At 33.7% G+C, this 16,645-nt stretch overlaps 1 protein-coding gene across 4 annotated transcripts in view; it reads right to left on the reverse strand.

Moving 5' to 3' along the window:
* spart (spartin) overlaps positions 1–2,437 on the reverse strand; it is a 14,944-nt gene extending 12,507 nt beyond the window's left edge. For all 4 annotated transcript variants that reach the window (XM_016268020.1, XM_016268019.1, XM_016268022.1 and 1 more), the window contains exon 1: positions 2,297–2,437. The gene's annotated coding sequence lies outside the window, so the exon portion shown is untranslated. The remainder of the gene's footprint in view (positions 1–2,296) is intronic.
* Between the last annotated feature and the right edge of the window lie 14,208 nt (positions 2,438–16,645).

Genomic DNA, 16,645 nt, shown 5'->3' on the forward strand with positions numbered 1-16,645 from the left:
AAAAATGCTTCTACAAAAAAAAGTTTCATCTGCAGATATGGCATTGTTTAAGGATCTGTGCCTTTGTGCATACAGACATCTGACTGCTAAGTAGTGATTGTGTTTTTCAGCAATAGTGTGCACCCTTAATTTACAGAGAAAAGAAGGTCTGGGAAAAATCTGTAGATGAAAAAAATCGCCATACAAGTTATTTGTGCATTTTTCTTTTTTTTTTTTTCTACTTTGCACTTTTTGTTGGAAAATGTTTAGTTACTATTTATTCAAGTTTAAGGTATCTAATATTTTGATACTTAATTGCCATGATCTATATATTCTTAAAAATTAAAAGTTTGTTGCATTATTATGCTGTTACATTATGATTATATATTCAGTGACATAAAATGGTCTTTAAAATGACAATAATATCGCTTATCGCAATTATTTCTGGGGCAATATATCGCACAACAAAAAGTTGTTATCGTGACAGGTCTACCACTCTCTGCCATTATAAAGCTTGGAAGAGCCAGGATATTTTTTTATATAACTCTGATACGATTCATCTGAAAGAAGAAAGTCGTCTACGATGGCTTGAGGGTGAATAAATCATGGGGTAATCTTCATTTTTGGGTGAACTCTCCCTTTAAAGAAATACACATATTTTATTGTGTTGGCTAAAGCACTTAATTTTAAGTGCTTTAGTGTTTCCAATATTGCATTTAAGTAAATATGTTTTAAATGTACTAAACTAGAACTAAATCTGTTCAAATGTGTAATTACAAATATATCTGAATACATGACATCAGTGTTGGGGGTAATATATTACAAGTAACGTAATCAGATTACTTTTTTCAAGTAACGATTACTTTTTAATTTACAAGAGAATATCTGAGTTTTTCAAATAAGTAACGCAAGTTACTTTTTTTTTTCTTCAATTTATTGATTGACAGCTCTCCTGTCCCCATTTTGAGAGAAATCAGAAGATGTTACTGTAAAATACTGTTCTAAAATAAATATGAATATGCATTAATTCATCAAAAAAAAGGATTCAAGGATTCAGTATTCCTCAAAATGAATAAAAATAATGCAACTCAGAATATGACGCAAACCTGCAAGAATTAAATGTTAAATAACACAAATATCCTTTATGTATTTAATCCCATTCTATTAACCAATGTCTTTGCTTCTGACCTTCGATGATCCAGTTCAACCGTACTAATAAGCACAAATTACTCTAGACGAACATTTGTGTGTTTTTTTTATTGCTGAGGAGTGTTGAAATTTCTTCTTCTGCATTCTACTGTACGGACGTAAATGTACTTTCCCTTCAGCCTGAAGCTTATTCATTTCACTTTTGGTGTAAAAAAGGCTTTTATATTTGCCAAAAATATAACTTTTTTATTTTAAAAACGAACAAGCAAGCCCTGTCCAGATTTAAAAAGTAGCGCAAAAGTAACGTAACACATTACTTTCCATAAAAAAGTAACTAAGTAACGTAATTAGTGACTTTTTTTATGGAGTAATGCAATATTGTAATGCATCACTTTTAAAAGTAACTTTCCCCAACACTGCATGACATACAAGTTTAAACATTCATGGCATTAAGTACATTTAAGTTTACCATAAATTGTCCATACATTCAGCAGACTTTAATCATATTTCAAAAGACAATAGTAGAACTCATGAAATTACAAATAAAAGAAGTCCTACTTATGTCAAAGAAGCAATCTTAAGCTCAACTAGTTGCATTCTATATAAATTTAACACTCAAGTATATTAATTTAAAAGCATACCAAGTACTCTTTTTAAGAGTAAATACAATGAAACATGAATTTCAGCACCATGGCATACATCAGATCACTATTACCATCTTGCGTCACAGCTGTAACATGGTACCAATATAGTACTTTTCTACAGGAAGAACTTATTACCAGATGCTGAATTCAATTATTATGCGTATGCAGAGAAATTAAGCTAAATGACTTTTTTCTGACACATCTTTCCCGGCCTATATTAGCACTGGGCCAGCTTATACCGACTTACATTAACTGACCATGAGCGTGTCATACATGAGGATTTACAAACAAAATACGTTACCTGCTTAACATTGCCAATGTCATTTACACTTGAAGAAGAGGCCTAGCTGGTAGTTTATCGAGTGCCTCTTGAAACACAAGTATCTTATTAAGTATTAAAGCAACAGAATCAAACATAATGAAAGTGTTACTGGCTAACACCCTTTCATAAAGCCCACATATTAACCTCCACCTCTCACTGGCATTCAAAGCAGTTAACAAAACATTTCCATTGAGAAACTCACCAGAAGATGTGATAAATTAAGTGAAATATGGAGTTGAACGTGTGTTCCGCGTTGTTTAGGGCTTTCTGACTGAACAGGTTCAGCTCCCTGACAGCTTAGCTGCTGCTGCTGGACCAGTGCGTGTCTATTACGTGATCCAATAAAGACGTTTTTAAGTGGAGATTGCAGCGCGTCCACTACTTGTGCGCTTCCGTGTTCAGTCACGTGTTGCTTTTTGAGGATTTTGATTGGTTAGAGAGGTTTGCTAAACAGATGTAGCGTATATTACGGTTTTTTCCATCAACATTTAAACGTCTAAAGTGCATAAGGTAACATGTTCTGAGTAAACGTTAACAGGTTGAAGCTAACCAGTGATTAATCTCTATGTAAGCATGGCGTTTCTTTATAAATCAACCTCCAAATCAGCATGTGACGTTTTAATTCTGGTATTTATTGATCATAAGTTTTGTAGTTGGCACATGGAGTTATTGTAAGAAGGTTTAAATTTTTACAGTGAGGAATTTCCTGCAGCCTTTGAAATGGCTATACATTTCAGAGCATGTTTTCTCTCTTTTATAGTTTTCGTTGTATTTGTATGATTCCCATTCCATCTAATTAAGAACAGTCACTTATAAAAACTATTATTTGCTTTGGCAAATATTTGTGTTTCATTGAACCAATTAATACCGGACAGTTTTAGGTACGAAGATAATTATTCACACACTACATTGATATGTTCTTGATTGATTTCAAGCATCTATTACGAGGAAGAAAATGATATTTGGTTTTGTGTAAGACTTTTGAAATAAGAACTTTTTACGAAAACCTATTCAGCATTTCAACCTATTAAACATTTGACTGAAAAGCCAATCATTATTTTTATGTTATAACCGATTTCTGATCATTGTCAGATATACAAATTCTCACTTTTTTTCAAGCTGTGAATTTAGGCATCACAACATTACCCTGCAAAAAATGAATATTTATTTTTGATTTACTAAAGATTACGTTTAACAATGTTATTAAATTAGTGATTTAATTCGTTTAACTTTAAGTAAGCATTAGATAATGATAAAGATCATCATGTAAAAATAAGTTAATATGAGCTTGCACAATTACATATCCAACAGAAGCTGATAAAAACTACAATGTTACAATATATTTTAAGTCATTGATCAACAGAGGGAGCTGTAGCTATATATTTAACTAAAGCTGTGACAAAGGCTGTATGAGGCCATTCAGTCCATGTTTAGTTTTGCGTTGGTACAGTACACTGGGAAACACTTGGAACAGGAGGTATGTAAAGTTCAGTGTGAGAAAATCTCTGGCTGTGTTTTTCCAAAGATAAAGAGAGGATTGAGGATTTGAGATTTTGAGACAGTCAGGCAGATATTTGGCGAGCCTCATGAAGCTCTCAAGGTGCATAATACAGCATCTGCTTCATGCATTACTTCACATTTGAAAGGCCTTGTGTTTAACACTAGTAACGCCATCCGTCAACCAGCTGAACAGTAAAATATAGAGTACTTCCCACTGACAAAACCACTAATATGAGAACAAGCTGGAAAATCATTTGTTTGCACACATGTGACACTTAACACACTCAAGTGCTAATTAATTAAAGTACACATCGACATGTGAAGGGTGAGATGCATTCAAATGCAAGACTCAAAACCTATGGCATCACTGTAAGCATGACATCACAGCACTGTCAAACTAAACCAAAGCATGGCTGCACTATATCTCAGTGCATGTACAATACATAAAACTGGAATTCACATAAACCCCCCTGAGGAAAGAGAAAGTTATTGCACTATAAATCTTTGTATACTGTCACAACAGTACTCTTAAAGTTCAGCAGCATGAAGAATCCAAGTTTAGGGACTATGAACAAGCACGCTTTCAAAGATGTGCCTTAAACAGATACAAAACTTAGTTTATTCACATTATGTTGCTTGGATAATATCACTAGGTCAGGGGAGTTGTGATGTTTTTCACCAAGCTCTCCGTGGACTCTGGAGGTGCCCGCATACGTCATGTTTGACCCCTGAAGTCCCATTTTTAAAGCGCTGCTTTTTGGTTTTATTGGATATTTACACAGATTTACACACAGTGGTGTGCACGTGATCTGGCCCAAATGCAGACCATATGGACCATATACTGACTAAATTACGCCACTGGTCTCACCAACACTAGTTAAGGAGGCAGGTGTAAATAAAATAAAATATTAAAGAAACTCCATTAACTATTTAAAATAAAATATTGAATAAACTTAGCAAGACTATTTCAAGTTATAGACGTTTAGAAATGCATTAGGGGAAGATGAAGCAAGACACCCCCTGAAACATAACCAAATTATTCCGATCCTCAACATTTAGGAAATGTATTTGTGATTAGTTAATCTAATTATTTATTGTTATTATTATTATTATTATATATGAGTGAGCCAAACTGATCCTTTTAAATAGAATATATAAATTCTTATTTTACAGTAATACACTCTAAAATATGCTGGGTTAAATATAACCCAGTGCTGGGTTAAAAAGGGACAAACCCAGCTATTGGGTTGTTTTGACCCAGCGGTTGGGTTGTCGGCGCTGGGTTAAAAAGGGACAAACCCAGCTATTGGGTTGTTTTGACCCAGTGGTTGGGTTGTCAGCGCTGGGTTAAAAAGGGACAAACCCAGCTATTGGGTTGTTTTGACCCAGCGGTTGCGTTCAAAACAACCCAATAGCTGGGTTTGTCCCAAAAAATTGCCTAAATAAATAAAATACATTATTAAAGATTATCAGTAAAAAATATGACAGCTAGGGCTTCTTGCCCAAAATAGGGAGTGATCTTATAGCACAAGGTGGCATCTTTACACGATTTTCAAAGTCTTGAACTGCATTTATATTTTTATGTAGTTGATGTTTCTCACCTAGAGGCAACTTTAAAATATATAATAGGGGTGTTGCAGGATCCAGAGCCCCATTAGGAATGTTGTGTAAGGGAGAACTGCCTAATTCTTGTAAAGAAATCTCTGAGTGAGTGATTCATTGCTGTGTTGGATATCTCTTTTCCTCATCCAAGAAACTGACAAGACACTGACATTCAGCAGAGACGTAAAACAAGGCCACTACGTCTTAAGAAATATGTTTCTTTATTAAAACCATGGCAGGCAGAAATTTAGGGTAAACTTGTAAAAGGGTATCAGCTACTGGAACACGGCTGAGCTTAGGTCTCAATTCCACAGATCTGTTTTACTTTAAGAAGAATAAAAATGGAGTCCGAAGAACTTTTATGATTTGTTCAAGGATTTAAGCTTCTTACAGTGGATGCCAAAACTAACTAACTACAGTAGTTGATTAATTATCCGAACATAATCGCAATTTTTGGATCAGTCTGCAGATTTCTCATTTATCATTAGGGGGCGCTGTTGGAAAGCAGCCACTCTATCATACACAAAACGTGTTATCTGTATTTATGAATGTATTGTAGTATTTAGTGATATATTAATTGTGAATAGCATAAATGACATGATTTATGAATCATACAATTTTCCAGTTATGTACGAACTGATGTGATGTGGCTCAAGATCACGAAACATGCTGAAGTGATAATGAATAGCCTGATTGTATCTGTTCATAGCGTTATGTTTCTTGGGACGAGAGAAGAACTGGATGTTCTAGGCTATTTTTTAGACGACTGTTTCAGAAATGTACTTCTGGATGGAAAATGTTTAATAAAAGTGAGTGACTCAAAGTAAATACGCGAGAGTATTTATCACATTTTAGAGACAATAAAGCAAAATAACAGTGCCTAACACCTTCTATAGTTGCATCACATACTTGGAGCATGCAGTAGCAAGGTTTTCTGCTCTACATGAGTAGCAGTAATATGTTGAGATAATGATGTTTGATTTGATGGTGCAATCTGCAACATAGCCCTTTAAACCTGTCTGTCATTCTACCATAATGATGATAACTTTAATTAGCAAATTATGTGAAATGTGCTTTTAGGGATGGAGTTTTGCCTAGATTTTATCTTAAACAACTGGAAGTTAGAAATAGATTGCAAGTGCACACTATGTTGCTCAGCCCAGATGCACCCTAGAGATATACAAAGCAGCATGCAGGGTCGTTGGAGCTGACCCTGTTTTCTGCCGTTTCTCTCAGTGTCCTCTTACTAAAGACACATGTATTTGCGTTATGGCTCAGACTCCCTGCATGTTTTGACTGGAAATCTGAGAGAGTGTGTACATTGAGATGCATTCCCTTTTGAATTAATTTGATTTATTTAACTGGTCTTGTTTTTTGTTTTTTTTGATTGCCATTGGGTTTGACAGGTACAAAAAAAAGCTAATAAAATTTAGTTATAATAATAATAATAATAATAATAATTATTATTATTATTATTATTATTTATTACTAAAATACATCCCATTTCTCTATGTTCCTGTATATTTCTCACAAGTCAAAAGTCAATATTTTAAGCTAATAATAATAATAATAATAATAATAATAATAATAATAATAACCACAGTGCCAATTTTATTATTACTATTATTATTATTATTATTATTATTAAATTTAATTAATTTAATTTAGTTATACAATAATGTATAACAATTATTATTATTATCATTAATAAAATAATAATAATAATAGGCCTACATGTGTTAAAGGATAACCAAATATTTCTAATCAAATGTCCACTCTAGCTGTTACTACCCTGAGAACTGTAAAGTCCTTGAAAAGGGCCAAATCATATTCAACAAACTCTATTCTGTCTTTTATTCCTTCTAGGTCTGTTAAAATATAAATGATCTATTGTGAGACAAGTTTTGGATTACAGTCTTAAACTGTAGCACATGGGATCTTGCCTCCACAAACCTATCCTTTCAGTTTACATAATACCTCTCTAGAGGCAGCGGATGTCTGTTCCATATGCATTCAGATTCCAGAAAAGCCCATGAAATGTGTCTGCTGTGGGGCCACTACATGGATTCTGCTGGATCATGACTTCAGTGGTAGACACAAAGAAAAGAGATTGTATTTAGGCTGAGTTTGATTGAAGCCAAAGCTCTGAGTTAATTAGGAGTGATTCCATTAGCCTCAGAGATTGTTGCCATCACACCGCACATCAGGCCACTAGATGCTACCAAACCACCACCAAAGCCCAGACTAATTCTACCCAGACATCCCTCACAGTCTCACACACATACATACACCTCACTACTTCTTGGTTATTAAATGGAAGCTGACTCATTGCTATAACTAAACACATTTTGGAAAGGGTTTTTTTCTTCCATCGGTTTGTTGTTTTAAGAAAAAGACAGAAAGTCAAATCCTGTGCTGAATAATTTGATCGGGTTATATGTACTGTACAAATATGGAAGTTTTAATGTAGCCCCAGTGACTCACTGGCTCACTTGACATTATTTAAATATTCACTGATGAGGTCAAATGTTCAATTCTATCTCGAACTTAAAACAAAAGGTTGAGTGACTGCTGATGATCTGTCCATTATCTGTCCGATCGCATGATCAACTGACTTCAAGCGTACTACAGTACTTCAGAAGAGCTTAAAGGATAAAAAGATAAATGTGTTATCATTTGCTCCCCCTCATGTCATTCCAAACCTCTATGACTTTTATTTTTCTGTGAAACAGAAGGAGAAATTCTGAAGAATACATTTTTAGTCTGTTTGTCACACAAAGCTACTGGCTTCAGAAGACTTGGGAAATAGTACATATAATAACTTTTTTTTGCCTTTTTTTCCATAATTTTGGATTTTGAAAGCCCCAGTCCCCCACCAAAAAAAAGAAAAATCACTTTTTGTGTTTCAAGAAAGAAATATAGTCATACAAGTTTGGAATGACATTAAAGAGAGTTAATGATGACAGAATGTTAATTTGTGGGTGAACTACTCCTTTAAATGCTCGCAGAGGAGTACATTCAGAACCATTACGTCATGGTAATTTTATGTCAACATTCACAAATTCAAGACATTATGAGGGGTAATTTACTGACATTTACTTAGATCTGCAAGGAAAAAATCTCATAATGAAATCAATCTGAACATCCCTGAAGGTTGCACACATGGCATGAGTTTATAATTCCGCATTTATATATATACTGTATATATATAGCCTACTGTATATAAAATGTTTATAAATATATTTACGTTATTATAATTGTCATTTATTACAATAAAATTCCAAATTAAAGGGGTCAGGTTTTCCTTTCTCTTTGGAGTGTTACAAGCTCTTGGTGCATAAAGAAAATCTGTAAAGTTGCAAAGATAACCCTTACGCCTAACCAGCGCATAACAATATAACATACAAATACAGACCGATATCACCACAAAAAAGTAGCTTTGTGTGAGAAACAATGTGCTGATTTGCCAGACAGCAGTAATTTATGGCAATTCAAACAAACAAACAAATAAATTATCAAATGAATAATAAATGAACTAAATTTAATGAGGACTACTAATTAACACCTGATTTTAATGGAATGAAGCCAGTGACAGAATTCTGCTGACTGAAATCAATCATACTACAACTTATGTAATGTAATGGCAAACACCCATCAGGAACCGATCAAACTGATTTCTTCCAAGAATTTATTACTATAATATACATATGGTTTTGATGTAGTATCCCAAATACTCTCTGGAGGCTGTCTGATCTCCAATAGCATGGGACACAGCAGAGCCTATATATTTCATTTAGTGGCTTTCAGTTCTGTTTGTAATCAGTTTGTAAATACTGGCAATGGATTAAAGGCCAGTTATGCCGTTGTAAATGTGTTCTGGCAGGTGGCAGGTGAATGTCCTCCAGGGTACAGCATTATGAAACAAGTACATCGCGTGCAGCAGGCTACACCCATACAGGCCGTTCAGATAGCAAATACATCAAAATTACACCAATATGAATAGTTATTTTGAAACATAAATTATTTATACTGTATGTATCTCTTATTCTTTATTTACTGCATCTTTATTATGTTTACTGTATTACATACTGCACAAGAGATACATTTAGCTGGTAATTATCGACAAATAAATGCGACAGGTTGATCATGACCTGCTGACTGTACTGTACATTATTACCAGCGTATTACACTGCTACTCACCAAATGCACAAATAAACACATGAATATGAACCCAGCTAACAAATATCTATTCTAAGAATGCTTTTCTAATGCTCCCATTAAGTTATGAAAGGGTTATTTCTGTATGTTCTCCGAACGTTCAAAATGCACAGTTTTCTTGGTTACAAACGTCAAGGGAACATTCCATTTGATCAATTTGCAAGCATAATGGAAATATTACTCTTGAATGATTCTCTGAACATTCAGAAAGTGGTAATATTTAAAAAATGTTAGACGAATGTTCAGCTAATATGTGTGTGTGTGTGTGTGTGTATATATATAATATATATTATATAAATTATATAAAAATATATATTATATAAATATATATATATATACAAAATCAGAAATTGTGCAAAATATGCGCTGCTAAAATCACAGTATCAAAGAATAATAGGAAAGATGATATACTTGTTATATAATATTGCCATGGGCACCTCTGTCCATGCAAGGCCACATTGAAAATAATAATTGTTTATCCTTTTGGCGACACGTGGCCATTTTTAAAAGAGAGCACAGGCAGGGGCGGATTTAGTGATTTGGGGGCCCCAGGCAAAATACAGGAATGGGGCCCTATACAATTTCACACATTTACAACCTTGAGGTTCCTTTCACTGTTGCTCGCTCGTGTCCCATAGTTGTGTCTAATCTTTTAGATTTTTCATGTACATGTTATAAATAAAGGATTTCTTTTATGTTGTAAATCCCTTGTTCACATTTAAACAGGTTATAATAGTATTAGAGTTGGTTGGACACTAGGTGGTGCTTTGGGATAATTTTCACTATGCAATTGTCTACACAACGCTTCTAAACTTTAAAATATACATTATTTTTTATTTATTTTAATTGCACATTTAAATTAAACTGAAGGAAATTATATATTTACATGCTTAAGGGATTATTTCAACCAAACATGAAGTGTGCCTGTGTGGAAAATGACTGTGCATGGTCCTTCTTGAGTCTTTCACAAAAACGAGTCAGCGCCATTTAAAAAAAATCAAATAGGCCCTATATAATATGCACTGTTGCTTAGTATTAAAATTATAGCTTCAGATGTATGATATTTGTAGGGCCCTATGAAATCCGTTTTATTTTTCCCAAATTAACCTAAGTTTTATTTTTTCCAAAATCTTTTATTCCGTTTAAATTTTTCTGGATTCAGTTTTTTTTTCTTTTTAATTTTTCTGGATGATTATATTCAATTTGAACAAAAAACATGTCTAATTGATTAAAATCATGAAACTTGTTTAATTTAACAAAAATGTAGGCCTATTAAAAGTTTAACAAAAATTACATTCGTAGGGCCCAAATTCTGCACTTTCTTTCTTTTTCTTTTTTTTCTGTATTCCATTTTAATAGTTTAATCAAAAACATATCTAATTAATTGAATTCATAAAAACAACTTAATTTATTAATTTGTATACAATAATAGGGCCCTATGAAATTTTTATTTTATTTACTTATTTTTTAGAAATTCTGTGTAGTTTATTTTCATTTTCTGGTAATCAAATGCAAAAACGAAAACGAAAATGAACGAAAACATTAATCTATCTTTTATTCCAATGTAAATGAATCAAACCCTTTCATTTTTGTACATTCAAAATGCTACACAACAGAAGTTTACTGTGTAACGAGCAATGTCACGGAATGCGTCAAATATTGAATGAATAAATCAAATGCAATTCAGTACACTTCAATCAAACCGCGATATGGACTAGTGTATGTGAATATTAAATGGCAAAAATACTATTTAGCTACTACAGAAGACAACAGCGAGCGTTGCGCGTGCTTAAATAGCAAACTAGCAAACGAAACGCGCGTCTGTGCCGTTCATTCCGTCACATTCCGCGTTACACAGTAAATTCCGTTTTTATGAATAGATTCCGGGATTCCGTCCCCCTTTTCTATTCATCACCCTACTTTTGCTAAGAAGCACGTTCAACGCGGACGCACAAACGGTTGTCGTGGTAATGAACACCACAGCAACCACTTGTGCGCTGAACGCGCATCTCGCATATAAAAAGCATTTTAGGGGGCCCTTGGCTTTTGGGGGCCCAAGGCGGTTGCCTACCTTTGCCTAATGGTTAAGTCCGCCTCTGAGCACAGGAAATGTGTTTTTCATACAAACCATGTGTGTGGTTGTGTTTCGTTGGAAAAGACCATTCTCTGGTGTCACAGCTAGACTTCCATCATAACGCGACACTGTGAACTCTACAATGTACTAAAGAAGAATTTCACAGCAGGCTGATTCTAACAGGTTACCAAAAACTACTTCTGCAGGAACTTCAATTAGGCTACTTACATCTCTTAAAAAAAGAGAGAAACAGTTATGCTATAGACTTAAGCAAAGGTATAAAACAGACAAGTCCTTTAAAATTTCCTTCCATATCTCATTGCTGCTTGTAACTGTCCGCAGTTTGTCCTAAAAACGTTTCCATGCAAGTTTATTGTGGATGAATGGCCTCTTAACCACAGTTCATGAGGGGAAATGTGCTTCATTTTTGTGCAATGTCAATTATACTTAGAGTTCCTATAAGGCCTCTTGCTTGTTATATTTTTGCCAAATTCAGCCATAAACATCATGCGCCTCCTCGGGATACCCTGCAAATGAGTTTTTCTGACATACTTCTCTTGAGTTGATCCAAGACTGTACATATGTAAAAAAGATTTACCACTGTTAAAAAAAAAAGTTTTTGACAAAAAATACATCTTTACTATCAATAGACATTGCATTTTTTCATTCTCATTATTATATTATATTATGTTTTGTTATGTAATGTTATGTTATGTTATGCTATATTATATTATATTATATTATATTATATTATATTATATTATATTATATCATGTCATATCATATCATATCATATCATATCATATCATATCATATCATATCATATCATATCATATTATATTATATTATTACAGCATTTTTAGCCGAGGGTTTTTAACATTTTGACATAATATACTTTGACAGGTTTAAGTCTCTAAACGTTGACAAACTTTCAGATTGTGTGACAGCTGTGCCTTTTTGGACAGCACTCAAATATGAACAATGTGCCAACCGACTCCCAGTCTCCAATAAATATACAAATTCTCAGCGTTCGTACTATTATATATTGCCATGTCATGTTTTGACTATTATGTTTGTGCAGAAACTATTAGCATTGACTGGAAACTTACAGCATCTGGAAACCCAATTATTTGACATTTTATGGCCACTTAACTCAAAGCTCAAGTATGTATGCAAAAGTCAAATGGTCTTTCATTGAGAAGACAAACAACTCAGAAGAGGATTCTAATGAAGATTTAGCATTTGCCAAAACCATTTGAGACGTTGAAAGCTCTGAAAAAAATTCAGCATGTTATGTGGCTTTAGTGATAACATTTGCGAATCCAAAAACTTAACATTCTTGATCTACCATAGAAGCTAAAATGAATTGAGATGTCTTTTCTTGGAAAAATCCTTGTGTTCATGGATCCAACTGCTAGGTCTACACAATCATGAACTTATTATGTGTTGAGAAATTCAGATAGCTTTGAACCTCTCAGGACCAGGATGGAGAGCTAGATAATTCTTCACGCTAGATGGTCATCCTGTGTCAGCTAAAGAGGCTGCTAAAGTGAAGATAGTTCCTGTTCATTTTTATGTTTACTCTCTATGTCAGCTTTGGAATAATAAAATATGAGTTGGTTTATCTATTTATTAGGCTCCATTTTCACAACGTACTGTAAGTATTCCTTGGCAGGAAGTCAAAACTGATTATGCTCCATTCTCACGATACAAATGCCGCTGCTAATTGAAAATGTGATTAACTGCGTAACTTCAGCATTTGAATTATTTTAAGTGATAGAGTATATGTTTCATTATGTGTGTAGAAAAGCACACATCTGCTTGCAGAGACAGAAGCTGTATTCATTGGAATAAACAGTTTCAAGTATGCAGTAAACATTTTTTGCTAAGCTAAAAATGTGCTTCATGTTGTTACATCCAAACTAACTGGTTTTATCTAACGGATGATGTGATAGAGTTGTGTTGTTTATGCCCATCATATGGAGCTGCTACAGTTTAAAGTTGAAAAGTGAATTACAGACAGGAACTAAGGCAAAAAAATGCAGGATGTGGTTTCACAAAGCACAACATACTTAAGGTCATGGGATAAACAAGATAAATGTGTTACAATTATAGTCCAGGCACAAAAAGCCTTGGTTTTCTACTCAAGTTCCTTAAACAACAATATCTTCTTTAGAATTTTGAATAATAATAGAAATATACATAAATATATACTACTATTAAAATGTTCAGCAGGGTGCATTAAATTGATCAAAATTGACAGGAAAGACATTTCTAATGTTACAAAAGAATTCTAATTTAAATACATGCTGTTCTTTTGAACTTTCTATTCATCAAGAATCCTGATAAAAATGTATCAGTTTCCACACAAAATATTAAGCAGCACAACTGTTTTCAACATTAATAATAAGAAGAAATATTTCTTGAGCACCAAATCAGCATATTAGAAGGATTTCTGGAGGATCATGTGACACAGAAAAATTCAGCTTTGCCATCATATGAATAAAGTACATGTTAAAATATATTAAAATAGTTTGCTTACATTTTAATAATATTTTACAGTATTACTGTTTTACTGTATTTTATGCAAATAATTGCAGCCTTGGTTAGTATAAGAGACTCCCCCCCCCCCAAAATAAACAAATTTATGATGATGATGATGGTTATTAGATCCTCTGTGTGGTATAAAACATATGAAAGTACAAATAGAACAAAAACACACATTCTGAAATGATTGTAAAAACTGTTGGTTCTATATTCATTAGTTATAAACAGCTCTTTCCACTATAATGAAGAACCATGCAACCACACCATTAAATAAAGGAACAGACAAGAAGAGGGAACAGAGCTAGAAAATGAAGTATAATCAGTGTTGGGGGTAACGCATTACAAGTAACGCAAGTTACGTAATCAGATTACTTTTTTTCAAGTAACTAGTAAAGTAACGCATTACTTTTTAATTTACAAGAGAATATCGGAGTTACTTTTTCAAATAAGTAACTAAGTAAGTTACTTTTTTATTCCAATTTATTGATTGACAGCTCTCCTGTCCCCATGTTGAGAGAAATCAGAAATATTGTATCGTTAGTAATGAAGCATTCCATTTTAACCACTCCTAAAACCTGCGACGTACTGTAGGGTGTGCAGGCATAGTCATCCAGTGCCAGGATTTTCAACAGTATATTTTAACTATATCTTTTAAAAACAATGTGGGTATTAATAAATCCAGAAATGGTTCTACCTGTGTAACTCTCCATTTCAGACATGCCACATAATATCACTGTTTGGAAGTACATTTGGCAGTTACGACTGGACTGACTCTCTCCCCTCATGTTTTTAAGGCAAAAGTTGTAATATGTGTGTAATATAGTTAACATTCCCATCCAACCCATTTGTTAAGTGCCTGTTGTGTTGGGATGTAAGGGTCTGGTGCTGATTGGTGACCTTTGACCCTTTAGACATGGCTGAACCTGTTTATGTCTGTCAGTGTTGCAGCTTTTTAAGAAAATACCTCACATGCATGTACAATTTAACAAAAAGATGGTGAGTAAACAATGAGTCCGTTATCCGTTGTATTTGCAAAATCATGCAACTAGTCCATTTTGACATTTCTGTCTATGCAAATCCAAAACTTTCGTAACTTCATAGATACAAAGAGTGATTTTTCCCCCTCAAACAAGTCATTTCAAATATCTTGATGGATTGTTTGAGATGGCGTGGGGGTGTAAGAGTTGCAAACCACCAGCGTGTGCCGTACAACTAACCCTTTCCAAGTTTGCTGTACTTTGCATTGCCCCTCTTGCCTGAACAAGCTATTGAGGGTTGGGCTCCAACATTACTGCAAATGAAAGATACTGATGGAGCATTTGGATATCCGAAATTACAAAAGGTCAGGACATGATCACAAGTTTTGCCATTCTGCTAATTAGAATAAAATGAAATGACGTGACAGGTTGTCAGAAAGATCATGCGGGAATCTGACTGTAGTTCTGGGAAGCAGCTCAAATGAACCAGCTGCACTGAATGCACAACAGTGGGATGCGTGTCGCCACTAGCCCCCATCTGAAATGTCCCGTTTTGACCTCTACCTCTATGTGGAAATAAATAGCAGCAAGTTCAGTCTTGTTCTGAAAAAATGTTCTCAGCCTTTTGCATTCTTAGTTGGGTTGGCTGTTTACATTTACACACATTTAGTTTATATATGCATATAGTTTGGTCATTTGTCCGGTCCAAACTACTTTTGAAGAATATTTATGCGTGCGTGTGTGTGTGTGTGTGTGTGTGTGTTTATACAAAATGTTTAAATTTTTAAAACTAAAAACATTACCCTAATGTGAAAATAGCATTTAGTTTCTCTACATTATCTTATATAATCAGCATTTCTTACAATAACAAATAAAACTGCATGGAGTGCTTTCAAAATGTTTTAACTGCATCAAGAAGAAAGACGAGCTGCAAGTTCATGCCGCATTTTCTTTAGATAACATTCCCTACTTTACATATTGACACAAAATGTCAGTCTATGACATGCTAAAACATAGAAGTTATGTAAAAATTCTGTAATATAGGTATACCTTGACTTATCCCACATTACAGTGACTGCCTGAACTCACATGAAGAGTGTGAATTTGTATCTTCAGGGGGAAAAAAAAAAGTCTTGAAGTTGATAAATGCACAAATACATTGCACACTCAGAGAAATTCAGCATGAATCAAGCAATTTCAGATTTATAAAACGTGGATGTATGGACTTGAAATACTTGAAAACATATGCAAAATGAAACTTGCTAAAACATAAACAAAAATATGGACTTCTTTTGTACCGATTGTGCTAAAATATGAATCATTATATTGGAAATGGTATTTTTTGAAAAAGTCAAGATCTCCCGATTTCATAATCCCAATATTATTCTGATAATCAGGGCTTTTACATTATATTAGCCCGCATTTTATACATTTGTGAGATATTTTTACATTACAAATATTTTTTTCACCTTAGTAACTGTTAGCTTACAAGTCAGAGAACTTGGCAAAGATAGTGCTTCAATACTCATATTCAATACTTATGTTAACATTCAAAATATTTTTATTTAAAAAAATAAAAATTAAATAATGGGTTAATGTTGTGTAACTTCAAAAACTGACACACAAGTCCATG

Source organism: Sinocyclocheilus grahami, unplaced genomic scaffold (assembly GCF_001515645.1).
Source record: "Sinocyclocheilus grahami isolate Dianchi unplaced genomic scaffold, SAMN03320097.WGS_v1.1 scaffold42.1, whole genome shotgun sequence".
NCBI classification, from domain to species: Eukaryota; Metazoa; Chordata; class Actinopteri; order Cypriniformes; family Cyprinidae; genus Sinocyclocheilus; species Sinocyclocheilus grahami.